This window comes from Dermacentor andersoni, chromosome 1 (assembly GCF_023375885.2).
Source record: "Dermacentor andersoni chromosome 1, qqDerAnde1_hic_scaffold, whole genome shotgun sequence".
Taxonomy (NCBI): Eukaryota; Metazoa; Arthropoda; class Arachnida; order Ixodida; family Ixodidae; genus Dermacentor; species Dermacentor andersoni.
Window position 1 is genome coordinate 266,738,376 of NC_092814.1, and position 26,925 is coordinate 266,765,300.

The 26,925-nt window shown below is 51.3% G+C and overlaps 1 protein-coding gene across 4 annotated transcripts in view; it reads right to left on the reverse strand.

Moving 5' to 3' along the window:
* LOC126547672 (uncharacterized) overlaps window positions 1-26,925 on the reverse strand; it is a 422,601-nt gene that overhangs the window by 55,168 nt on the left and 340,508 nt on the right. The window contains exon 1 of one of the 4 annotated variants that reach the window (XM_055063118.2): window positions 16,988-17,377. The exons of 2 other annotated variants lie outside the window; for them this stretch is intronic. The gene's annotated coding sequence lies outside the window, so the exon portion shown is untranslated. One more of the 4 variants, XM_055063119.1, reaches the window with a different exon arrangement.

The window sequence follows — 26,925 nt, forward strand, 5'->3', positions numbered from 1 at the left end:
CCGTCCGTGCAGCTCCGTCTAGTGCGATGGTGCATGGCCTACGGGCATCTTTGACACCTACTGAGCACAAATTCATGATCACCGCTCATATACACGCTTCCCATGGCACTAGCTGTCGTGTTTTCGAGAATACGTGCCCTCATCTTGAATTGGTGAGACCATATTTCCTCTTAGCGTCCGGTATTAGAAGCAATTTTTTTCTATGAACATTCTACTATCATCTGTTACTAGGAAGTTGATTAAAAATTAGGAAAACAGTTACTGTGCAAAAAAAAAACGTTTTTTTTTAAAGCAGCCAGTCTTTGCATATTCAATTATAGTTCAGATGCTGTTATATGTTCATTTTTCACTAAATCATTTTTAACAACTTTCTAGTAACCAGCGTTACTAGAAAGTTGATTGAAAATTGTGGAAATTTACACCTGTCCATGAAACAAGACTGTTTTGCACCAGCCATGTTCACTGAATAATTATAACCTTATTGAATAATATTCATGCATGTCTTGTAACTTGGGTTATGTTCTTTAAGAACATAATTATTTTTATTGACTTCCTATTGAGTCGTGTTTCCAAAAAGTTAAAATAGTGTGTCTTAACTTTCTAGTAACTTTCTTTTTACATACTGAAGTTAGAAAAGAAGTAACCAACTTTCTTTTGACAAACGTTACTAAAAAGTAAAAGTCAATAGGATGTTACTAAAGTTCATAGGATGTTGATAAAAGTTCTAAAGAAAGTAAGGAAGCATTTTTGTATGGGAGAGCACGAGGTCGCTGCTGCGATCCCGGGCGCGGCTGCCGCATCGCGATGGCCGCGGCCTACAAAGAAATGCTCGTGTACCGTGCATTGGGTGCAAATTAGAGAACCACCATCTGGCGAAAAATTAATCCGGAGTCCCCCGCTACGGCGCGTATCATGTCAGATCGTGGTTTTGGTACTTAAAAGCCCACAATTTAATTCATAATTCACGTAATTAAACACGGAGACAGGCGATCACTTCACGAGCCTGTTCATTGCATAGACACTTCCACAAGCGAAGTTCACGCCGGCTGACCGCAACGGCCGGTCGCAACAGCCGGTCGTCGTAATATATGTGCCCGTAAGTACATCGCTTTCTCGAAACGCCCGACCGCGGGTTGACCTCGTTTCGCAACGCACTTGAGCGCCACGCCGGCGTGGGTGGCTCGTCCTGAGAGTGACGTCAGCACGGATTGCCCCGAGCCGCGCGGGCTCCACTCACACGGCTGACAGCAACACGCACGCAGTTCGCGGCGCCGCTAAAGAGCCCCAAGCCGTCCGCCAACGCTGCCCTTCTCGCGAAAACCACTGCAGGCGATCGAACGTCGCGTGCACGGGGGATAACGGTGCACCTGGCGCCGCGTTACTATTTCGAAGGCGCGGCGCACCTACACTTGCTGCGGAAGCGGGCCGCGCGGCGTTGCCGAAGGAACCCGGGTCGACGCAAGGTCGCGCGCTATAGAGGTCCCGCCCTAGCGCGCGTGCACTCGCTGCGCGGATGGGCTCCGCGACATCCGCATCGCCACTGCCGAGTGCCGACGCCTCGCGAACAAATCTCGCCACGCAAGAGCTACAGGAAGCGGCCTTCGCAAGAAAGTTAGCAAGAAGCAGCGCTTGGCACACAGGTAGATGGTTGCATGTCGTGCTTGAGTATGACGGCGTGGAAGCTTGAGTCCAAGGCACCTTACCGCTTGAGTGTCTGCGAACCAGGGCCCACACCATCAGGCGCATATGCCTCGGTAGCACGGTCGTGACGCGGCAGAAATTAAGCGGCGCCTTGCGGCATGGTGTAGAACGGTACAGATAGTGTACAGATCGAGCGTAAGATTGATGTGCGCCGCCGACCTCTTTCGTGCGATATACCACTCAACATACCGTAAGACAGCCACAGTATAGTTTTTTTTTCCCATCAGCCACAACACAGCTGTGAGTACGTGTGCCCCGGTGGAAGGCTAAACATTCGTCGAGCGCAGAATCCGGCCGGCCTCCGTGACGCCGCACTAAATGTCGGATGATGACGGCACGGTATCCAAAGGAAGCGGCAACGGGCGCGGCCGAAAGAGGAAGCCGTTTGGGGCCTAGACAAACGACGGGTCCCGGGAGCCCGTGCAGTGCAAACGGCGTGAGGGCAAGCGACGGGCCTTTCAACATAGCGAGACCCGAGGTTTGCGAACGTGACTGGGCGAAATGCCTCGCGGAGACAAGACGCCCCGGTGCGAACAAAAGCGATCCCCAGTCGCGCACCGAGGGACCGAACGGAGAAGGAAGAACGCAGACCTTTGTGCAGCGCGCACCCCGTCTGACGACGCGACCACGCAACGGCAAACGCCGCGCTACAGCCGGGGCCCTGTCGCTCAAAAGGTCAGGAAGACGCATGCGCGGTACGCATGTGCCCGCGATGGCCCGCGCACCTATACTGCGCGCGACGAGCAGTTCCCAGCTGACATACCGCGGACCACGTGTACATGGCCAATAAAACACACAACGAGGAACGATAATTACGTCTGTGCGGATTTATTATTTTCTTATTCAGCCTGCCCAATTTTACCTTAAAGCGCGGCAGCTTCGAATGCTGAGAAGTGAACATAGGCTGATGCAGACAAGCACGTCAACACTGATGTTCAAGCTTCTAAGGGGGGGCAGCCTCTCGGCTTACGACTTCCAGCTGGCCGCGATTAGAGACCCACTAACCAGATGCGCGGAAAGTAGCCAAATGACATTACAGACGCACTCGCTCCAACAAAATGTACGTTCGACAACGTCTCGTCCCGGTTAGAACAATTCGAATTCTAGTCCCAAGATTATTCTTTGCATCTGTCTCAAAAGGTACGATATTTACCCCGTCCCGCAATAATATCAACGTAAAAGGCAAGTGACAAAAAGGAAGAAAAGAAGAAAGCATGCATGTACTATATTCGTAGCTAAGCGTGTTGAAACCAGCCTTCTTTTCAGACACCACAACTGACCATCGCACACTGGCAGATATTGCAACGGCTGCTCGTGCAAATACCGTGGTATCATAGTATACATTGTATGAAAGACGTGGCCCCGACCGGTTCTATAACCTGTCATCCTATGCGAGTGCGGGCCCTTTCCACAACCAGCAACGAAAGCGTTCTTCTGCTATACGCACTGTAGAGAAATTGAAAAAAAAAATTAAAATATGGGGTTGACGTGCCAAAACCACTTTCTGATGATGAGGCACGCCGTAGTGGAGGACTCCGGAAATTTCGACCACCTGGGGTTCTTTAACGTGCACCTAAATCTAAGCACACGGGTGTTTTCGCATTTCGCCCCCATCGAAATGCGGCCGCCGTGGCCGGGATTCGATCTCGCGACCTCGTGCTCAGCAGCCCAACACCATAGCCCCTAAGCAACCACGGCGGGTCGCAGGCAAATTGAAGTGTAAAGAGCAAGTCTCTGGCACGGTCAGTTATTCCGCGGGTAATATACATCCAGATCGGCCTCCTTACATAATCAAAATCGCAATCGTGGCCCGTTCGCATACGTTACAAGGTGACGAATCACCGCCATTTTATCCCCGCAGCATTTCTGAACGTGTCCTTCGGAATGAGCGCAGTTACGAATGCGAGCGTTCCAGTTTTCCAGCCGCAGATTGAAGAGGACCGCGTTCCACTTTCCGCTGTACAGCTAATGATGATAGCATAATTCAAATAACACGTTGCGACACTGACGTAAGTATAATTGTTCAATTTAGGTTAGTTTTCACCTAAACAATGCCGCAAACAGATTTTCTGTAAGCGACAAGTGGCACTGTACACGAGATTTCGAAGGTGTTAATCACCGCTGCTGCATGCGGTCAGTGTTTACTTTATTCCGAAACAAATATTTTCATCATCTGCGCACTTTCGCACAACTCTGCTTGCAGGGAATACCCTGTTGCAGAGACTGTATTCCCTCTCTACACGGAATATATTGCCAATGCGCCAGACGGTGATGATGATGATGATGATGCCTTTTACGCCCATATAAGCAAGGCGCCATTAGACATGAACAACTTCTTGCAACCCCGCAAACACCCATACCTATGCTGTTACTTTTTCCCTTATTTATATACAGCATCACTGTCGACTCCATTCCTACACAAAAGTTACATACATAAATGTCGCACTTGTGGCGATTTTGCAGGCTAAAACGAAGATAATTGCAGGAAATTCGAGAAAAAATGAAAGCAAAAAACGATTGCCATCGGCTTTGTCATCACAAGTTACATGGATTTGATGGTGCGTAAATCACATAATTTTATTCTCTTCTGTGTCGCGCATGCTTTCGCTGTCGAACATACGTGCATCGCAATGCTTTCTTTGGGCATTTTCACTACAGCACCAAGCGTGCTGAATGCCTCGGGATGGAGTGCCATCGTTAAAATTTTGTCTTTGAAACTGCATCAAAGCAGCAGTGGCATGCAGCAGTAGCAACAACAACAACAGCAGCAGCAACAACAACAACAACAGCAGCAGCAGGGAATAAAGATGACATGAATGACATGTGGGTTAATGCGTCTCAAACGAAGCACCGGACTTTTGTTGGTTTTCCCCATCACCATGTGAATTGCCCGCCCATGATGTCGACGCAAGCAAACAGCACTAGCTGTGCTTCGTGGGCAGCGGTAGCTGTCGCAGCAAGAGAGAGATATCTTTATTATGAGAGAAAAGCTGAGAGGTCTGCCTGAATCCATGTTCTGACCTGCTACGTTGGGGAAGGGTAACGGGTGAAGAAAGATAGAATAGAGAAGAAGTTGATTGTGAGGATGACGATGGTGGTGAAAAACTTGCACGGTTCAAGACTCTTCAAAGTCCTTTGTACAGTCAACGCTCATGCAAAAATTTGTTGAGAGCCTTCAGACTATCAGGCTGATGACGAGGATCAGGCGAAGGTCCCAGTAGAACAATTTTCAGTCAATGGTGCTACTACAAATTTCGACAAGATGTCTGCCAGCGATTTTCTCTGTGCATCAAATCGCGGGCAGATGCACAAGAGGTGTTCTGTCGCCTCAATAATACCGCATTTCTCACAATTCGGACTGTCCACCCGGCCGATGAGATGCAGGTATCGCCGGGTGAAGGCCACACCTAATCGTAACCTGTGAAGCAAGCTTGCATCGCACCTTTTCATGGTGGCCGGTATCCGTATTTTCATCTCTGGGTCGAGTTCGTGATGGCGGCGATGACGATGACCTGGCGAAGCCTAGTATACTGCGGTATTATCGCACAGAAGTCTGTACAATAGGGCATTAGTGTCTGGTCGTGAAAATGGGATGCGCACTGGTGCGACATAAATGTGGGCCATCTTCGCCTCCGCGTCGGCGAGCTCATTTCCACGTAGGCCACAGTGTCCCGTAATCCACTGGAACGTTATGCGATGACCAGCTCTTAAGGGGACATCGTGTGAATCGATCACCTCCTGAGGAAGGACACAGTAAGGTCCTCGTCTAAGTGCTGAATCGAGCACTTGGAGTGCCGGCTTGGAATCGCAAAATATAGACCAAGTCTGACGCGGCTCCATCGAGATATAACGAATTTCCTCCTGAATGGCTACAATCTCTGCGCTCGTTGATGTAGTTTGGTGGTCGAGAAGGAAGCGGTTACTGATATCTTCGTATTCGGTATTACGAATGGCGCGGTTGAAGTGGTTTTTAACACCGGCCCGTCAGTAAATATAATGTTGCGTGTGTTGCATACATATCGTAATAATATGTATGGAAGCGGTATATTCTTCAGATATATGTGATAAAGTGTTTAGTCCACATGAGGGTATATGTGATTTTCTCCTGACTCCGGGAATGGATCGGTTCACCAAAGGTTTTGACAAAGTCCACGCTGGTACCGCCGCTGGTTTTGCCGTAGTAAAAACTGAGGGAAGGACGCTCTAATGATGCGAAAGGGATTCCGAGAAAGTGCTGTCTGGACGTAGAATGCGAATCGTCGATACAGGGTGACGTTCATGGTGAATCAATAGGAGAAGATATACCCTTAAAGGTTCGGATGAAAGATAAGCGTCTACAGGAGGTACACGTGCTTCGCAATCACGCCCTTTTTCGAACAGCAGCGTGGCAGACTAAGACATGTTCTCAGTGCCTGAGCTTGTAAGCTCCAGTGTACGTAGGCAGGAGGGGCGGATATTTGTAATAATCCATAAAACGTATCGTAGGTAGCTTACCAAAAAAGTTATTCATACAGCTGAAGCAATGATCGCTCTGATGGGCCCCATTTCATGCCTGCAATATATTTAAGCGTGTGTATGAGGCTGCCTAATTTGGAATTGAGCATCGACACTTGCCTAAGCCAGCACAAGTCTCGGTCAATCGTCACTCCTAGGAATCTGTGGTGAGTTACGTACGGTATGGCTGCATCGTTAATCGTAATCGGGTAGCGGTGCATCGCCTTGCGTGTAAATGCAAGAGCCGCACACTTCGCAACCGCCAATTGTAGATCTCGCTGCTGCAATTACTTCGACGTGACCGACACTTGTTGCAGTCTTGCACGAAGTTGTGGTTGCGAAACACCAGAAGCCCCTATGTAGATATCGTCAGCGTATAGGCTCATACTGGTAGTCTCTGGCACTATGGTAAGACGACGACGAAGTCATTCTTGTACAGACCACTGTTCCTTCGCGCTGCAGTATTTTCGGTTTTCTTTTTTTCCCGTGTGTTACTGGGAGACGCCGCTACCATTGCCCCGGCAATGGAAGTGGAGTCGGCAGAACGCCGACACGACGTGTCTACTTCGGCAGGAACCGGCCCGAGGAAGAGAAACTGCCCTCCAAGTCAAGCTGACAGCGAGTGCACTGTGCTGTACTCCTGCTCAAGCGATGACGCCTCAGATGATGAAGGCTTCGAAAGAGTGGTACACCGGAAGGCCAATAGAAGAAACGTCAGCGGAAGGTCTTCGTCAAGTAAGTCAACCGTCATGCCACAGCGAAGCCCATCGGCGCACACAATTCTTTTTGTGCCGGACACACCTGCCGACAACCTCAACCGCCTTAATCGACAAGCGATTTCTGTTTCTCTGGAGGTTCTTGTCCCTGGAGAGGTTTTCCGAATTAATAATCGAAAGAATGCCCTGGCTATTGAGGTCTACAACTGAAGCGCAGCCAATGCTTTGATGGCAGTATAGCTCCTGGGCAATATCAATGGCCACTACCTCATTCCGTTGTTTATGATATTGACGTATCGATTAGCGACAGCGATCTATCAATTTTAATCAAACCTGCGACAGATGGTGTTGCCTTACTGCAAGCTCGGCGCCTTCGCAATTCGACCTGTGTTAGGCTTGTCTGTAAAGGTGACTGCCTACCATCATATGTAAAGGTCGGCCACTTTCGGCATGTGGTGCGGCCTTTCGTACCCAAACCACTTCAGTGCAGAAGGTGTCAAAGAATTGGACACGTGAGTGTTGTCTGCCGAAATTCAAATATATGCCCACGATGTTCCAAACAACACGACACTGACACTTGCCGTGCAACGTAGCTGAAGTGCCCAAATTGTCAAGGTTCGCATGCTGCATCCTCAGAAGACTGTCCACGCCTAAAGGAAGAACAGAAAATCTTGAGAAAAATGGCCAGAAACGGATCATCACATAGAGATCCTCCTGCTGCGATAAGGCGACATCGCTTCCGGAAACGAAAGTCTACAAATCCTCTTCCGGTTCAAGGGAGATGCTTCGTTCGGCAACGCCGCCTCCTGTTCCATCTGTCCCCAATAAGAGCACGAATGTCAGCGCAAAAAGCGGCCATGCTATTCATGCTTCAACAAGTGAGGCGTAGTCAGCACTGCCGAAGACCTGCCACGCACCGGAGCCATAGCACATTACTCGCCTTTTAAAGTCCAATGTCGCTGCAGTTGACCACATGCGAGACAAGGATTCCCAAGTGATTGTTATGCTAAATTCACTCACGAATGTCCTGTGTCTACTGTTCGTAGCGCACTGCAAGTACTGGACGCGCTGACTCCAGTGCTTGAAAGCTTAGCATAACACCATGGCCCGCCCCTCGCTGCCCTTCCACAAGGAAGCCAGGAAAGCATCTCTATTGCAATGGAATGTCCGCGGCCTCAAATCGAGAATGCCAGATTTCGGATGTCTTCGAAAACTGTTTTCCAATCCTCGTAATTTGCGAACTGAACGTGCAGAATGTCATGACTAAATGTCATTTCTGCCTATGAGGCATTCATGTCCTCTACCTGTGGTGATGTGAGCAAAGTCATTGTATATATTAGATGTGATCTGACATACCTGTTGCATCCAGTCCCGCCTCACGATGACAACCAGTACGTTTGCTTAATTGTAAAAATGAAGAAGCTTACGTTCACTCTCGTCGCTGTCTACATTGCTCCTTCAAGTTGCTCCGACTCTAAACGACTGCACGCCGTGCTATCAGCGACACCCGACCCTACAATTCTCACCGCAGATTTTAATGCTCACCATCCGCTTTGGGGGAGCTTGAATATGGATTCCAGGGGAAGGAGACTAGCGTCTTTTACCACACAGCACTACCTTTACTGCCTCAACGATGGTAGTCCGACATATTTATGAGGGCTTACATACAGCAGCTGCCTAGACTTGACCCTGGTTTCTCGGCGCCTTGAAAGAAACGTGCAATGGTTCCCAGGCATCGAATCACATGGAAGCGACCATATTCCCACATACCTGAAGATTAAGGGTCTATTTAAATATTCCTTCACGACTCCTCGGCGAACTGACTGGTCGGCGTTTGGGTCACACATGGAGAAAGTATGTCAGAAAGGGAACCATTCTAGTCTGGAACACTAAATTCAAAAAGCCATGCAAGAGGCTACGCGTGGTTTTCAGCCTTTCCCAAAATATGAAGAATTTGAAGCCGAACTGCAGCGAATACGAGTGATTCGCTGGCGGGCTGAAAGAAGATACAGGAGAACTAAATCCATCCACGATCCCAGAGAGGCAAGGCAGATGCAGAAGAATATCCAATGCCGCATTGATGCACTGCAATCTCGAAGATGGAAACGATTCTGCGAGTCGTTGGATCCACGTCAGCGCGTATCCAAGATATGGAGACCCGTGCGTGGACTTCGTGTATCACCGCAACAGCGTACGTGTTCCTTTCAAATATCTCGCTTTGCACCGAGGTCGAAGAGAAATCGAGATTGCGGAAGAATTTCGCTCAAGACTTGCCAGCTTGCAGTCCCAACGCGCACTTACACCATGTGCCACTCATGTGCCTCGGAATTCCCGCATGGGTGTGATGTTTAGATGGAGGAGCTTGAAGCGGCACTGGCGACTTGCAGGCGCTCTTCGTCACCTAGGCTGGACGCCGTTACCTATATATGCGGCGCTCGGCAGTCTTGGGCAGAAAGCACGACTCGTGTTGCTAAGCCATTACAACGAGGCTTGGCGCAACGGTTTGGTTCCACGTGAATGGAAATGCAGCCGCTTGATTCCACTTCTCAAACCTGGTAAATCACCGTTAGATTTGTTATCGTTCCACCGCCCCATCGCTCTGGCCAGTTGCACAGGGAAAATAATGGAAAGAATGATTTCGACGCGCCTGGAAAGGTACCTAGAAAATTACAACGTGTACCCAGATGCTATGGCTGGCTTCCGGCGTGGGCGCTCACCCATAGATAATGTCATCGATTTGGTCACGTTTATTCAACATCAAAAACGTCTGAAACGACTCCCTGCGGCATTATTCCTTGACACAAAAGGCGCCTATGATAATGTAGCACATTATGCCATCATAGAGGCCCTGACTGAAGCCGGAATCGGTGGCCGCACTTTTCAGTGGCTGTGCAGTTATTTGATCGACAGGCATTTCTTCGTGATGACCGAGGATGGCGCCACGACCCAACACCAAACATTCCGTAGAGTACCACAAGGCGGGGTGTTGAGCCTGACGCTATTCAACCTAGTGCTCGTTGGCCTAGTCAGATGCTTGCCAAACACAATTCAAGTATCAATCTATGCCGACGACATCTGCATCTGGGCGTCTGTTTTAACGCGACTGCAGGTACGAGCAAGGCTACAAAAGGCAGCTACGTTAACATCACTGTACTTGCGAAAACAGAACATAGAGCTGTCTTCAGAAAAATGTTTCCTTGTTACATTCACTCGGAAGGCAATGACATCTTACTTTGTAAGTGTCAATGGGCAAGCAATTGCAAACGCAGGGAAACACCACTTTTTAGGGGTAATTATTGACCGCGACCTATCATGGAGCACGCACGTTTCATACCTAAAGAGGAGATTAGTGACAATAATACATCTCCTCAAATTTGTCGGTGAAAAGTCACGGGGCACATCGGTGCGGCAATGCTGCAGCTTTGTAACGCCTTGTTCCTCGGTTTCGGGAGACACAGCCTCCCTGTGCTTGGTAACAGCTGCACAACAAACCTACGAGTACTCCAGGGACTACAAGTTCAAGCCCTAAGGACGTGTCTCGGTCTCCTGAAGTGTGTGTCTACAGTGGCAGCGATTGGCATAGCTCGAGATCACCCAATATCAACGTACTCAGCCACCAACGCTCTCAGGGCGCATATTCGGCACGTTGCCCGACTACCTTCTCACCATCTTGCTGCTTTACCTGCAGAAAGGCCACACACAACTTTCAGTCGTATAATTGTTGCCAATCGTAACTCGTTGCCATCGAACTAGATGCCTGCAGCAAGACCATCCTCACCTTTATGGTGCCTGCACAAGCCTAAAATACGCCTCACCATCCCAGGAATCACGAAGAAAGCTATAACACGCTGTCGTTTGCCCTGAAGCAGGCCACATTAGGTGCACAGTGACCGCGTAGATCTTTACATTGATGGCTCAGTCACACCTACAAGTTGAGCTGCCGCTGTTGTGATACCAGCAAGATCCATCAAAATACAGGTAAAAACGTCACATCTATTAGCAACGACAGCTGCTGAACTGGTAGCACTGCGTGCGACTCTTCCTTTCATTCAGGAGGAACCACCCCATGCATGGTAAATCTTCTGTGATTGCAAGGCAGCTCTACAGAGTGTACTCTCAGCAATGCGCCATGGATCAGATGAGCAGTTCGTCGCAGAGATCATAGAAGTCCACCATCACATAGTTGACGAAGGACACGATATAATATATCAGTGGTTGCCTAGTCACTGCGGCATACATGGTAATGATCGAGCGGACGCAGCTGCCCGATCTGCTCATGACAGCGTCAACTGCGTTGTCATTCCTCTTTCGAGAGCCGACGCAGCGAGAAAGAATTTCCGCACTTGCGCGTGAATTAACATTAGCTCAATGGAATTCATCCACTTCCCAAGTGCACGCCTTCGTACCGTGGAACCTAATTTACAGCTCCGTATTCCGCCCGATTTTCCACGACGTAACTGCACCCTTCTAGTCCGTCTATGGCTTGGAGTAGCATGTTCAAATGCGTACTCCTTTCTTATCGGAATGGCCAACAGCCCACTTTGTGACTTCTGCGGGTGCAACGAAACAATCGCACACCTTTGTCAGTGCCCTCGTTTCAACCCGCAAAGATCAGCCCTCTCAGCCACCCTAGACCAACTGGACAAGCGCCCACTAACGGAAAACAACATCCTTGGAAATTGGCCTACGCGAACATCAGCGCGATCCGCTATGGACGCGCTGCTGCGTTACTTAAAAGACACAGGACTATGTGACACGTTGTGACTGCACACTGTGTGACGTAGGATTGGACGGTTAGACTGCGTAACACTAGGAACGCCTTCGCAGACTGCCTGATAGTGCCCACAGAAACAGTTCTGTATTGCTGTGTGTGTGTGCGCGCGCGTGTGGTTTCATTTTTTTTTATTCTTTTTCTCTCTCACCCATCGCATCCCTTTGCCCCTCCCCCGGTACAGGGTAGCCAAGCGGAGATAATCTGTGGTTAACCTCCCTATCTTTCCTCTGCCTCTCTCTCTCGAACTATATCGGAGAGTCCAATAAGGGTTATAATGAACAGCGTAGGGCTGAGCACGCCTTCTTGAGGAACGCCACGGCTGATTTGATGACGACTGGTCTCCCCATCCGTCGTCGGCATAAATATGGTCCGGCCTGTAAGGTAGTTCATTAAGCAGTGAAAAATCCTTCCTCCAATTCCTAGAGCCTCAAGTGCGTCAAGAACAGCGTCATGCAACACATTTTCATATGCACCTTTGACGTCCAAAAGGGTGCTGTCGCAGCAAACACGGTACCTGACTTATTGGAACGATATAAAGCCATTCGTTTTTGGGATCGTGACATCATGTGCAGCATACACCTCGACACTTCGAATTATGTCGCCGATATTGATGGACGCACAAAGGTTTCCGATTATCGCGGACCAGCAAAAGGCGAGCGAAGTTTGAAAACTACCTCACCGACAAAACTGGAAAAATAAAGAAGTAGGAATCACCGCGGCACTATACACGCGTTTTTTTTTTTCTTCTTTTTCTGAAGAACGGCAGTCGTCAGCCACTATTTAGTGCAGTGCTCGTCCAATAAGGAAGAGAGTGGTGAAAAAAGAAAAGCAGCCGCTTGAGAAAAAAACAGCCATCGGTCTCCTGTGAGCTGCGTGATATCGCTATACACTATGGCGCATATAACAGATAGAAAAAAAAGGCATCGATCACCACGAACGCTCGAGAGAAAACGTGATATCGGGAAATCGTTGCTGCCGAAACTAAATACGCAAACGAAAACACGTACCTTACGAATGGAAAGGGTAATAAGGCAGTAAATTATTTCGTCTTTCATTGACCCTTACCCTTCCCCCAGTGCAGGCTAGCAAACTAGAATCTTATCCGGTTAACCTCCCTGCCTTTCCCATCCCGTTTATCTCTCTCTGTCGTCACATCAATAGGCATACGATCGCCTGACGCCAAGGTTTTTTTATTGCCTTAGACCTGCTGAAATCCGCTACTACAGCAACAAACGCCAACGAAGACACGTACAGCGCAACACGAAATCTCCATCAGAACAAGAATAGCCACATTAATCTTGCTCCGTTTAGGCAATGTTCCAACAGCCTGTTCACAATCGTTGTGGCTGCCATAGGTGCTTGAATGCAACTCCACGCCGTAACAAGAAAGGTGCCAAAAAAGAAGAGGGTACGGAGGCGAAATGCACGGCCGAGCTAGTTTACTGTATAACGCACCGTTACTTCCGCGTAATGCGAGGGGCGTCTTAAACGAAGAGGCAGTTGTCGGACACTTGAAACGGTGCCAAGGAGCTGCCAACCGCCTCGCGGAGGGAGAATGCCTCGTAAAGCCCAGGGCTGTAGCACGCGTCGAGACAAGAGGCGTAAGTGTCTAGAGCAGGTGCTCAAGACTCCACAGCGCGTCACGCCTTCCCGACGCGTCGTCCAGTTGAGCGTAAATCAAGTGCGCAGCATGCCCGCGCTATTTCCCGCGCGGCGTTGGTCAAAAAACGACCAGGGCGACGGTATACAGCTTGCCCCGGCCGGTAGCTGCAACCACAATACAAGCTGCTCGCTCTCGCGGGGCCGTGCGTAGTGGTACTCGTGCCGCTCTAAACATTCGCGATGCGTCCCGGTATGCACCATCCGCAGCACGTCTACGAGACTTAAAAGCCACGACACACGCCCACGTAAAGCACGGTTCCGGAGCACCGGTCACGGATGGTCCATAATCGCCTACAGGCATAACGTCCTGCGTTATCGAGCCGGCCATTAAGGGCTTTTTACGAGCGCGCCCTTCTGTAGCATCACTGGGAGCTGACTCCGCAAAGCGGCAGCAGCAGCGATGGCCGTAAACCGCGCCCGCGTTGAGCCGGCTGCGCCCAGTGAACTGCGCAAGCGGTACATACGAGGCGGCAGGAAGGACAACGCGAGACAGCCACACGGGCCCAACGCGGTGGGTGACCGGCCGCGAACTATAACGGTCAGTCGCATGACAAGATCACTGTGAGGGAAAACGCCACTATATAAACGGAACCGCACACCTAACCTGACGCCACGACCCAGGCAAACGAAAAAAAAAAATCGAGGCAGCTCTCCCGTCGCATCCCCACTGCCAACGCAGAGATCACCAAGCGTGTCCTATTGTGCCGTTTGCTTTCAGCACAGAGCTCCCGGTTGTGCATCACATGCTTGCGTCAGCGTCGCGTTCGAATCGTGACGCCTCCCGTGCGCTAAACCGAGGCTGCAAATCGGTGCTGATTCGTATTCGTGTACGTTTCGCCACATCAGTTGATCGCACGACGCCGGGTGTAGGCGAGTCCTGTCAACGGTATCCTTTCAGGTCAATGCAAATGCGCGCGCGACTGCCGCATCCGTAATCGCACGAACGGTATGGCCTTCCCGCAAACATGACAACTGGATATACGGCAAAAGCTGCAAGTACGCGAGATACACTTCACGGGGTTCATATAGTATAATAACATACTGCAGCTTGTAGTGCAGGTCGCTACTCTGCACCTGGTGACAACGTGCATAGAGCTGCTCTACGCAGTGCGCTAAATGTGTTTATCAGCCTCGCCGCACATACAGGACGCTATCTTCTTTTTTTTTTTTTTGCCTCGTGCGACTACACGACAGAGCCTTCCAGAAGCTATGTGATACAGAAAAGAACAGAGTTGTTGAAATTCGACAATCAAGATTTGTGTCGCTTACGTCTCGACGGAATTTTTATTTGTTTTAGAATAGTGCGCATGAAATCATTCCTGAAGACCCGCAACACAGACTCCGGAAATGCCCGATTGATAATAATATACAACGACGTTTTCGACAGACATGTCAGAGAAACAGTTCAATCGACAACTCGGAGGGCAAAGCGAGATACTCGTTTGTGCGTGCTAGTAACGCCACCTGACACTAGCGCCTTCGCTTTGGAATACGAGGGCCCATGACCGCAAGACAATGGTTTGGCTGCTGAAAAATAGAAGGCCAAGGTGCATCTGAAGTAGAGGCATCCTTGAAGAAAACCTTAATAGCTTCGGGCATTCTTTACACTCGTTCGTGTTACACCGTGACAGTATGGATGCAAGCGGAAACAAACTTCATTGGCAGAACCTGCCTTCGGGTAAGAGAACGCAGGCGGAGCTCCCTACGACGATGCGCACGAGGGAAAAAAAGAACATGCCAGCCTGGGGAAAACAACTATCACTCAACGTCAGCGGAGACAAAAAAAAAAAGGAAAGAAATAACGTCACCAATTCTGCTCCTGTGCGACTATAGCGAGCGCATATTGATCGTTGCAGAAAGGTGCTGCGAGAGAGAGCAAGCTCGGCGCGCCTGCTACAGACGCGCAGCTTGACAGAAGAGTACTCACATCATTCCACTTCGCGAATATATTAATGACTCAGTCTTAGAGGGAACAGTTCATATTTATTCAAACCAGCATATATTAAACGTATATCAACTGCGCAATAAAAAAATCATGCTTGATGTGGCGCATTAAGGTAGACTTACATTGCTAAAAAAAATTTCGCCGGGGTCTTCGTGTCAAAATTGAACTGTAATCAGTCCTGAAAATGCCAATTTGGTGTTCATTTTAACAGTGCAACCTACTGTACAGGCCGCGCCACGGCTGTTCAGAGCGCTATATCCTTGTGCTCAAATGAAAAGAAAGCGTAAAGAAAAGGAAACGTTTCAGGTATACGGTAGCAGATTCGTGTGGCTTTCCTCGAGCTCTAGCACTGTCTCGCGAAATACTAAATCTGGTCTCAAATTTCCGTTTTCGTTCAGCAGCACATTGCCCTATCGCTCTAGACAGAAATTACGGGGCTGTATTTTGTCCGAGCGTTAAATTTGCGAACTACTTGCAAGCGCACTCTGCTTGAACAAGAGCGAATGTATTAAATTTGTGTTCGGAGCTTGTCACGCTAAAATCAATTCTAGACATATGTAACAGAAGAGGATAAAGAAATGCTGCCCTGTTTTCCAAATTGCAGCGCAGTCGCGGTCGTGCAGTTCGCCTATATGGAGTTGTCAAAGACGTCACGTGCACTAAGTTCCGTCGTTAACTGAATGCGACAAAGTGTCGCCAGACAGAAACACGGGCAACGATGCACTGGCGCAACTATAAGGATAGTGTTACAAGTTAACCTACAAACTAGTTCAATTCCAGAATGCACACAGAGCGCCCACGTCGGCCACGAATCCATCAAGCCGTCTCCAAAGTGCGAGGGTCAACGCTCGCGATATCAACAACCGTTAGCATCCCAACAACTGAAGGAGGCCACTCTTGATAACGCGGACACAGAAAGTAAAGCAGACTTGGTGTACAAGCCGCCGATATCTGAATGTCAGGTGCTTTGTTGCAAGTCCCTTATCACTATGTGTAGCGAGTAGTGTTCAAAAGCAAACGTATTCAATTCCAATAGGGGTACGAAACAGGTGTGCTTTCTTGAAAACGCACCTATTACGTACAGCGCCCGCAGAAGCAAACGTGCCTTTTAAATCCGACTGACAAAAACAATGAAATGACACGCGCGCACACGAAAAAAAGGAAAAAAAATGGGGTGAGGAGGAGGGGGGATGCTCACTGTGCTAGCTTGTCCATCGGAATCTGTAGACACAACGAAACGAACATGCAACCCGTCTTCAGTCGCGATCTTTTTCGGCACGTCGGCATGTATTTCGGCCGTGTCACTGCGAAATACATACGGCAGGAGAAGACATCAGTCACAGCGTAATGCAATCAACCCACGGTAACGGTAGGCAATCATTACAAAGAGTCCCACGCAATTAGCCAAACGTTCGTTGCATCGTTATCCTATCTAAAAAAAATTCAAATCATACCATGCACTACACTGTCCACATTCAAAGGTTCAGGGGTGCGCAGAAAAGAACATCTGGTCCGGCCTCGCCCGGACCAACGCAGCCATGCGCATCTTCGACCACATCTGACGAGAACTGGCACGCACGCACGCACAAGGCGAGAAGAAACGAATGTGCCGCAAGGAAACAATAACTAACCCTGCCGCGCAAGGACTAGAAAAAAACAAGAAAAAAAAACACACAAGACCGCTGATTGACTCACAGTGGCTCCCCGTGTCGCACACGTAGCGCCTCGGTCGCTTCTCAAGGCGCAGCAGCCTACGTCCACAGCAGTCTAATCCAGATGGAGTGCGGACGGCCGTGCCACACCACTTTCGTCGTCATCTGCAGCAGGCTCGCGCGGTGCAGCCGTGCCGGCGACTAACAACGCGGAGGAGATCGGTGCCCCGAAGCCGCCGCGACGACGACGACGAACCGCCGAGGAAAACGCTGGTCGACCCGACAGCATGGGCGACGACGACTGGAAGCGGCAGCGAATGTGAGTCAGCGCGCGCGCGCACACAACGCACAGCGGCAACTCTCCCTCTCGCGTCGACGCCGTCGTCGCTGCAACGGAGAGAGCGCGTGACGGCCAGCTGTGATGGGAGGGAGAGTGGCCCGCCCGGCATCACCGCCAGGTAGCGCAGCGTGCGCTACTATCGCACGACGTTGTCGCGCTCGGCGGGCGCGCCGGCCCCAGCGGCCCCCTTTCGATCGAGCCGGTTGTAGCAATCGCTTCACCTCTGGATTATCGGCGCCAACGACCGACCTCACCGCCGACGGACGCAAGCAAACCCGGCCCTCACTAGCCCGGCCACTAGTAGGAGAAGAAGGATCGATTTCGGTTTCGAAATGGAGCGCCGGCCGTCACGGCCTGCGATCTGGCGCGCGAGAAAAACAAGCGCCGGTGATGAGGCACCGAGCGCGTCTTCCAAGCCACGAGAGGCCTACTGTTGAAATGCCCGTATACGGCATCTCAATGGCGCCTTGTCTGCGTAAAGCCCGCGTGAACTATGGCTCATAAAATATCAACTGTATTTACAGTAAGCTTTCATCGATAGAATATTCCCGTTATCTCTAGAAGAGTGTGTTTCCACGCTCTCACAAATCGTCGTTCACAATGTACGCTTCACTAATGCTTACCCTCCTAATCAGCACTTCGTTACTATTTCTTTTGCAACTCTACGTATGCCCACATAAGCATGTTCTGTGCGAGATCGTTGTGAATGACGCGCGTGCCAACAGGAGAGGCAGAAAATACAACTAGAGATATAAGAGAGAAGGCAATGATGTTAACCAGGAACGCTCCACCACAGCTTCGTGCACAGAGAAACACGCGCGGCTACTCAGGGAATCCAGTGGGGAGGCCTTCGCCAGCGAGTATCGCTTCAAGAAAGGACATTTTCCAGGCGGGGAGTCGTACGTTTGTAATACTTGCATTCGTCTGAACCATTACTTCGCTACTCCAAATAACTTCGTCCTACACGCGTCAAATTTGCCTAGGCTGAACCATTCACGGCCTAGAGCAGCAACCAAGAACTCGCCCGTAGTAACATAGCCAACTCTACACCGCAACTCTTCTGTGGAAAATGAGCTGGTCTTACTGCAAAACTATACAGCATGAACGTTATAACTAAAATTAGATTCTGCGGTTTTACGTGGTAAAACCACGATATTATTATGAGGCACGCCGAAGTGAGAGACTTGGGATTGATATTGAACTAAGTCAACTAAATTTAAATACACTAGCGTTTCTTTTCTTTTTTTTTCGCTCCCCTCCCACACGTATAAGTGCGGCCGCGCCGACCATGATAGAATCCGCAACCCTGAGCTCTTCAGCCCAGCGTCATAGCCACTAAGCTACCGCGGCGGCTTCCAAGTAAGTCATATTCTAATATCAGAAGCACGACATAAAATGATAGTGAGAAACAAAATGATTGCTCCGTGGCTCTCCGCATCAGCGGATCCAACGAACTTCACCACAACGAACAGTGACGACAACTAGCTGTACCCTAGATAACTAGCACGAGGCAATAAAGGCAAAATGGACAGGATAAAACATGGCAGGCGATGGCAGATTGCAAAGAGTCGCGGGTGCGGACGGTATAGCTGAACATGCAGACTGCGCAATGCAACGTTAGGCGCGATTATCGCTGCAAGCACTGCTGCGCAGGTGCAGATCCGACGACCTGGGAGAAGCACGATTCCTCGGTCGAGAAACGTGCTGCTTGCTGCTGCCGCAGCGTGAGCGTCCAGAGGTGGCGGCGGCAGTGACGGCAGCAGCAGCACAAGTGCACGCAGGTGCGACCTCGAAATGGACGAAACTCGTTCGCCGGACGGCGCGCACGAGTGCTCCCCGAAGGGGCACAGAGGAGGCCGCAGACCGGACGTCCAGCGTCATGCAGGCCTCCCCCGCAGCGCGCACGGACGGGATGAGACATGCGAGAGGAGCGGCGCGGACAATTAGGGTAACCCGCTGATCGATGGCGGCCATTGCGGGAACGCACGCGCGCCAGAAGAACAAAACGAAAGAAGGCCAACGCGTGTGGAGAGAGGCGATCACAAATGCCAGGCGGCGCCGGCGCGTGGCCCCGGTCGAACGTCCGAACCTCTGTGCACAGCCGTCGCTCGCAATTCGGGCGCTGCGAGTTAGAAGACCGAAGCAAAAGAAAATACGGAGGGCGAGGAAGCTGCACGGGACGTGTTTGCGCCCTGGCACGCACACGGCGACGGCTCCGGAAATTGACAGAAGCCTGCGGGTCGCGAATTCAGCGCGTCCGGTCGGCCGGCACAGCAGCGACTGCCCGCCAGAAAAGCTCGCTCGTCTCGTACGGCGGCGATCATTCTCTTTTGGTTGCGGTTGACGGCCAATTGTCTGCTCACTCAATCTCCATATACCGAAGCGCGCCTCTGTAGCCTTCGGGGGCAGGGGGGGGGGGGGGGAGGGGGGGGGAGGGGCAGCGCCATTTTGGCAGAAAATATATTCTAGCATCCTCGTCCGACCGCAACTTGCGCCGCCTCTTCTCCGTCCACATGTCCACAATGACGTGTTAGGCGCGCGCACACAAAACACGGTGGGCGCCCAGTCCTCTTTGACTTTGTACACAATCCAAAAAGTTCAGGCCTGCGCAGGTGGTTGAAGCTTCGGCCGGGTCACGTGCCGGCTAAGGTGTACAGCTTGACTCATCCTCTTAAGCTGTACACGGAGCACCGCAACAGCGCACGTAGCGATAGTTCCGGCCAAAGCACAGTGGCTTCGAAAAATTTCGGCCAGAGACAGTCTACATCGGCAAGTGTCGTTGCAGCGCGATTCAGTGACCGTCCACGCGAGAGATCTAGGGCCTCATTCGGCGACGTTCTGTGCCCCTTGGGCTGGATTTGACCGGGTTTTCGGCCCACTTCTTAGGGCCGGGCACGCTTCCTGCGGAGAATACATGGCCCTGTGTGGTCAGTCCCCCGAAACGGGGCCCGCGTCGTCCGCCGATAGTGGAGATGGATGAGCAGTCGCATCCGCAGTGGGCGCCCGAACCCGTTTTTCGGGGACGTCACCGCCGCCAGCTGTGGCCGCGCACTTATATAAATCTCTCTCCCGCAGCGGCGCTTCCTCCGGCGGTGGACGGAGAGCGGCCCGTGCTCTCATCGAGCGAAGTTGCCGCGCGGCGGCCGGCAATCGGAGAAGGGAGCGCGTCTTCTTTCGTCGTTACCAAAACTACTGCCAAGAGCTGTTTTGGCTGCCACGCCAGCAGTCATCGCTGCGGGGCAGGCCGCGGCAAAATCACTTCGAGGCGGCGCTGTCACTGCAAACAGCAAGATAATGCGCTGCCAGCCCCTTCTCCCTCCATCTTCACTGCCGCAGAGACAGCATCACGTTGCTCGTTTCTGTTATCTTGAACAGTTAGCCGTCGTTATTAACAGGTATAATAAGGTGGCGTCAAGAAAGCGTTCGCTATTCACGAAATATCCAGAAACAGCACACTAGAGACGTTAAGAATAAAAAAGAAAAAAAGGCCGCCGAAGAGTGGATAGCTAGGCCAACTTGTATGCTATATTATGCCGCCCAAGAAGTAGAAGCACACGACTAACACTAAACGGGAGAGCGTTCGCCTTACGCGCACACGTTTCCTTTAGCACTTAATATGGAAAAGGCCGCGACGTCCGCCTCAAGTTGCGCGTTTGCGGGTCCCGCGAGCGGAGGCACTGCTACGTCAGGGCACGAGCTGGCCTAACATTAACAGCTCTAGCCAAACGGCGAAAAAAGAAAGAGCGAGAAAGAATAATAATAAGAGCAAGTCGAAGGCAGAGGAAGTGGCACGAGCCAAATTAAGGTAAGCCACGCACAGCGCAAGAAGACTGTCGCAAAACCCGGAAGGCCGAAAGAGGTGATTCGCGAGATGTGCGACGGTGGGTTAGCAGAAGGAAGATCCTTCGGGAAACGCAGAATACGACGCCGATACGCTATGCCAAAGCACGCGGTCTACAAAGCCAAAATTAAGGCCGAGGATCCAGCCGGCGGCCTAGGAACAACCAAGCGTGATCTAGAATGCTAGAATACAGTGGATCAAGAGTACCCGTACGCTCACTACAGACGACCAAGTGCGACAGATCGCGATATATATACGAAAGTGCGCAGAAGCCAACCCCATCGTCGAGCGGAGAGAGCGTCTGTGCGCGAGTTCGCAAGCGCGAGCACAGATTGCCGTATCAGGTTTCCTCCAAACTGTCCCATAGCTTTCGAACGCCACACATCACTTTTCTTTCCTCCTTTGAGGAAGTATCAGAGCTATTCACGCGTCAAATACGCACCTATATCTCAATCGAGAGCGGGAAATTACGGAGTGCAAGTCTTGCGAGAAACCTCGACAGCAAAGGAGAGAAGGAGGAGCAAGAGCAGCGACAAGTGGGGCGACAAAGTAGGGCGATTGTTCGAGAAAAGGTGCTTCGCTCAGTTGCACTGGACAAACAAACCGTGCGTTCAGCTGAACCGGCCGCTTCCACGAGAACGCGTGCATGCGGGTGAGAGCGCGCACGCGCGCACGACATGAGCCGAATCCATGCACGGAAGGCCGCCACACGAACGGCAAAAAGACATCATGGTGAGAGGATCGACGTACACTGTAGAAGCGCTCGATCAATCATAAGCATTTGTAAATTTCTCTGGAAGTGCCAAGTATCTACAACTCAGCTCAGCCTCTGGCTCGGAACTCTGGCTCACCTCAGCCTGAGTTCCGACAACCAGCTAGCGCAGGGTGTTGTAACGGTCGGGTTTTGCAAAAAGATGTCTGTAGTCTGCAGGGACTACACGACCGGCCCATTAGAAAGAACGGTCGACCCTGTTTAGCACCACGCTGTTACTTAAGCGCAGACAGTAACCAGTATCATTTCCCGGTGATAGGCATTAGGGAGTTTTAGAATAGGGGCCCCAAACGTTTTGGGGCCCCAAAGAAATAGCGTCGAAGCCACTGCGCATGCGCACGACGCAAACTGCGTTTGGGTTTTGCGTTGGGAACGCTATTTCACCGATTTAGCGGGAGCCCAAATAGCGTCCCCAAAAGCTTTGCGTCGGCAAACATGGCGGCACCCATCGAAGCGACGGCTCTAACCTAGCACAAAACTGGGTTCGATTCGCGGTAACGCGTGAAGTTCGCAAGCTAGGAGAAGTGACTGCAGTTATCGCTTTCTCCCAACTAGCGTGTGTTATGAAGATTGACTCATTAGACGCCGCTGATATTGAATTCGATTGTGGATTTTATGGCTCGTAGGCCTAACACGGCTAAGCTTGGCTGGTGAAGGCTAGTAAAGTTGGTTTGCTCAAAACTAAGCGCAACTAATTATTTGCTGCTTACAGAATAACCTCTAAATTGTAATTAAACGCAAATACACGCAAGTCAAAATTATTATTCCTATCATAAAATGGTATATTTTATTTAATTATTTATAATAGCTTTTCTTTGACGCCGTATAGTGGCGCTGCCAGCGCAAGACGCTATCCGCAAACGTAAAACCCTATTCTAAAACTCCTCACTCCTACGTGCCCCAACGCTAACACCCGCAAAGCTGTTTGGGGCCCCAAACTATTGGGGCCCCTATTCTAAAACTCTCTATTAACGCTGCCGGCCGGCAAGCTTGACAGCGTAAACCAGCGGCCGCACGACGGGAAAACGGCACAGCATAGGTAGTTTTTCCAAGGCTCAAACGAAAAAACACATCGAAGCCCCTCTCCTCTGTACGCTGGATATACTTGACGCGGGCAGCGTAACGCTTCGCGAACAACCTGCGCTGCTCTTCAGGGCCACAGTATGGAAGGACCCAAACAGTGCGCGGTACACTTCACACTCCAGTTCCTGTGGACACAAAAAATATTCAATACCTTGAACAACCTCAATCGCATAACAATCCCATCGATGGCTAAACGAAGAACATTTACCATTCAGCCGCCTGCGATGAAAGCTATACTCGCCCATCTGCCGCAAGGAACTGTGGCAGCAAGCCAATGCATCGTCACTCCCGTTGGGGCTGGCGAAAATACCGCACAGCGCGGGGGCGGAGGAGAGCCGGAAAAGTATTTTTCGCGGCACGGCCGGTCCGCTTTTGCGAACGCCCAGCGCCGACAGGTATACTACTGCGCACGGGCACGTACAACACACAAAAGAGCGTTCTCCAGCAGCAACGCTTCCTAGGAGAGCAACCGCGCCCACGCCGCTCGGCGGATGCACGGCAGCAAGTCCCGAGAAGGCGCGCGCGGGGTCAGGTCGGCTCGAGAGGCGCAGGGGTCGTTGTCAGCGGCGGTGCACCGACCTACATTTCGTTCCGCCGAAGACGGCTGCCGCAGCGTCGGGTGCTTCTTGCCCCTCGCCGCCCCGGACCGTGCGCACGCCGTGGCTACCGAGCACGCGCTCGCTGCCGTGACAAGTCAGCCGCGACCGAACGCGCGCTGGCGAGCATCTTCGCCGCGGCAGCGGGACACAGCGGCGGCTAACCCGATGATCGATGGCGCAGAGCGCGCGTCTGCGTGCGTGCAGAGAGAGACGGCCGCGGGGAAAACGCGTGCAGACGTGGAAAACGGCGAACGACTTTCGCGCACGAATACGCTTGTCATCGAGGAAAAGGACGCATGCTCGCACTTTGCTTCCAGGAGAGCCAGCACACGCGACACGCCGCACGGCCGCGCAGTACTGTGTCAGCACAGAGCACAGGCGCTCCGTATAAACTATATCACAAGGCAACTGTCTACCCACACCGCTCCCTATGTTTATGCCATTTGCCTCCAAGAAACACCCCCGAAAGACGATCCGCCGATCTCGCGCGGTCGGTCGGCAGCACGGTCGCCGGAGCAAGGTTCGCATCTGCCGAGGAGCCACGCCGGAGAAAGAGAAGACGCAGTCAGCTCCGAGGCACGGACGGTCTCATGCAGCGAGCAGGCCGGAGAAGAACGATACAAGTGAAACTCCAGCGTGTAACGATTCAAGTAGCACATACTTGTTCTCCTTTTAAACGAGTCGAGTCTCGTTTTCTCAGGCAACTGTGTGAAACGATGCGAAGGGCGATCGACCGTGGCGTATATACCATACCAATGGTTTTCTTTTGCGCGTTGCGCAGGCTTGATTTGTTGTGACAATAACCGATGGCTTTATGCGGACAAAGGTGGGGTGGGTGGGACATGAACATACTCTTCGCACAAAGTAAGCTGTTATACGATTTGATTTACCATTCCTGGTTTAATTGTAAACGATCACAATAATAAAGTAATGTAAAACAGTAAAAACGCTATGCACTTGTTCGCGCCATTCCTCCTACGGGCTCAAGTGAATGGGGCATTGAATGCAACGGACTCATGCGTGATTTTCGGGTTGCAGCAGATACATCGAGATCACGGTAGACGGGATCTAGTGAGCACGACTTCGTGTAACGGGCGACGAAACACTTGCTGAAGACAGAAATGCCATTCCGTCATAAGCCACGCGCAAAACTGCCGACGTACGGAAAACATCGTTAGGCTCCGAGCGACCGGCACGGCATATGGGAAACGCCAGACGCGTTATATTGCCGCAGCACCTATTCGAAAGCTCGGGGGCCATTCATAGACGTGATTTTCTTTTCTTTTTTTCGCCAAGCTGAGCACGAAGCCTGTTGCAAGCTGCGAGGTGTATATAGCACCTGACACGGGCTGTGTATACCGACGCGATGCGCACGAAATCGCGGCTGTTGCGACCGCGGATGCAGTTGCACGCTTAGATGCGGCCTACAACAGGCATAACTAACTGTATAAAGGCTTCGTGCCTCATCAGCCAAGTCGCATTTCGGTATGCAAATGAATTTGGAATAGGAATATTCAAACGGCGCCTTGTTTCAAAATGAAATGCGCCCCTTAGAAACACCCTGAGAGTCATGGAGAGTGAATTGGCGAAGACGGAACACCTCTCTAATTAAAACACCTACGTGTATACGACACACGAGCTGCTGTAACGGAACGGACGACGCACGCGCCCCATTCAATGCCCGTGAACGGGGTGCCCTGTTGTGCAACACGGAATAACAGGGTGGAGCGCAATTGAGATTACTGCTCGCACAGAGCGCACCTGGTCGTTGCCAAGCTAGTATACGCACTGCTATTTATAAGAAGTTGTACCTAGCACTGACACGGTATATTGGTATTTTCGGATCTTCAGATCGCCCCTGCTCCCCATAAAACAAAAGTACCGGCAAACCTCAGGGAGTCCTATAAACAATTTAATGCATTAGCTTTTCAACAGCCAGTTTCCGTTTAGTTTCCCTGGAGGTCGCTGTGCCGCGACGTGATGACGCAGAAGGTGGTCACGTGGGACGTTTTGACACTCGCTCTGGCTCGTAGGCTGCCAATGTAAAATTTATATTTAAGAATTGTTTATGAAAAAAAAGTGGCTCTAATCCACGCTGTGAAGGTGGTTGGCCAGCGAAGCTGAACCGAATGTCTGTCCATTCGACACTATCACATCAAATTACTTTCACTGCCGAATTCCTCTTCGTGCCCATTTCTAACTGCTTAGCAGTACTAAAAAAAGAAGAAGCTGGCGCATGCACAGTCGCATAAGCGGGCTTATCTGGTGAACTTCTATATTCCAGAATGCGAATATGACGAAGCACCAGACGGCACAATGGGCAATAGAAACGAACGCAGACAATACATTTTTCTCCCGCAGGCCCGCTCCTCTTCCGCGGCGCAAACGCAGCCAGCGTCTAGGCGCACGCAGTGTACACTGTACTACAGCGGGCAAGGGGAACCCCACTGCGGAGCAGATCGACCGTAATCGTCGGCCCATATAATCACGCGTATCAAGCGCCCGCCCGCCCCATCCTGCTGCGGTCGGGCCCGCCGTTGTGTTGCACCAGTGAGTGCGCGCCACGAGGTCTGACAGCGTGGGCGCCTTTCTCCGCTCCCGAAATAGGGGCTACTCGGCGCCAAATAACCACGCCGGGCCAGCCGCCCGGGCCCCCACCCTCGATGCCAGGCGCCTGTGGGGCGGCGTCTCATCGAATTGGCATAACGGGTCGCCGCCGCAAAGAAGGAAGCCGCTCATTGCCCGGCCCATCCAAGCCCCGCCGGCGCGAGTAACGGTCGGGGCCGCCGGTGCCGAGCTGTCCGTACGTATAACCCCAATCAAAAGCTGGGCAAACCACAGACGAGGAGACGGTCGCTGTGGCAGCCACCGAGCGATGAGGGGGAGGACAGCAGTGTACACAGTCCACACGCGGCATCGAGCGGCCTCGCTGACTGTACACAGCTGCACGGTGCGCGGGTTTTGCTCCTCGGAAGCGTGAGTATACACAGCAGTGCACGGTGAGTTGAGAGAGCTGCGATAGAGAGAGTTCCCGGTATGTCTCTAGAGAAAGTAAGAAAACGAAAGAAAGCAAGACGCCCATGAAGGATGGAACAAAGGTTCTGCAAACGATAAAAGGAAATTACGCTGATGACATAGGAACTAAAAACCATGTGGGACAGCTGCCAGCAGCCATGGAGTACCGAGAGATAGAGAGAGAGTATATAGACGGCGAGGGAAACAAAAGGGCCGATAAAGGAATATCACCAAAACATTGATGGCTGTTTGAGCAAGTGCAAACAATAACAATCATAGGTGAGCAAGCATGACGCGCTCTGTCGTGCGATGGGTGAAGCGAACAAACAAA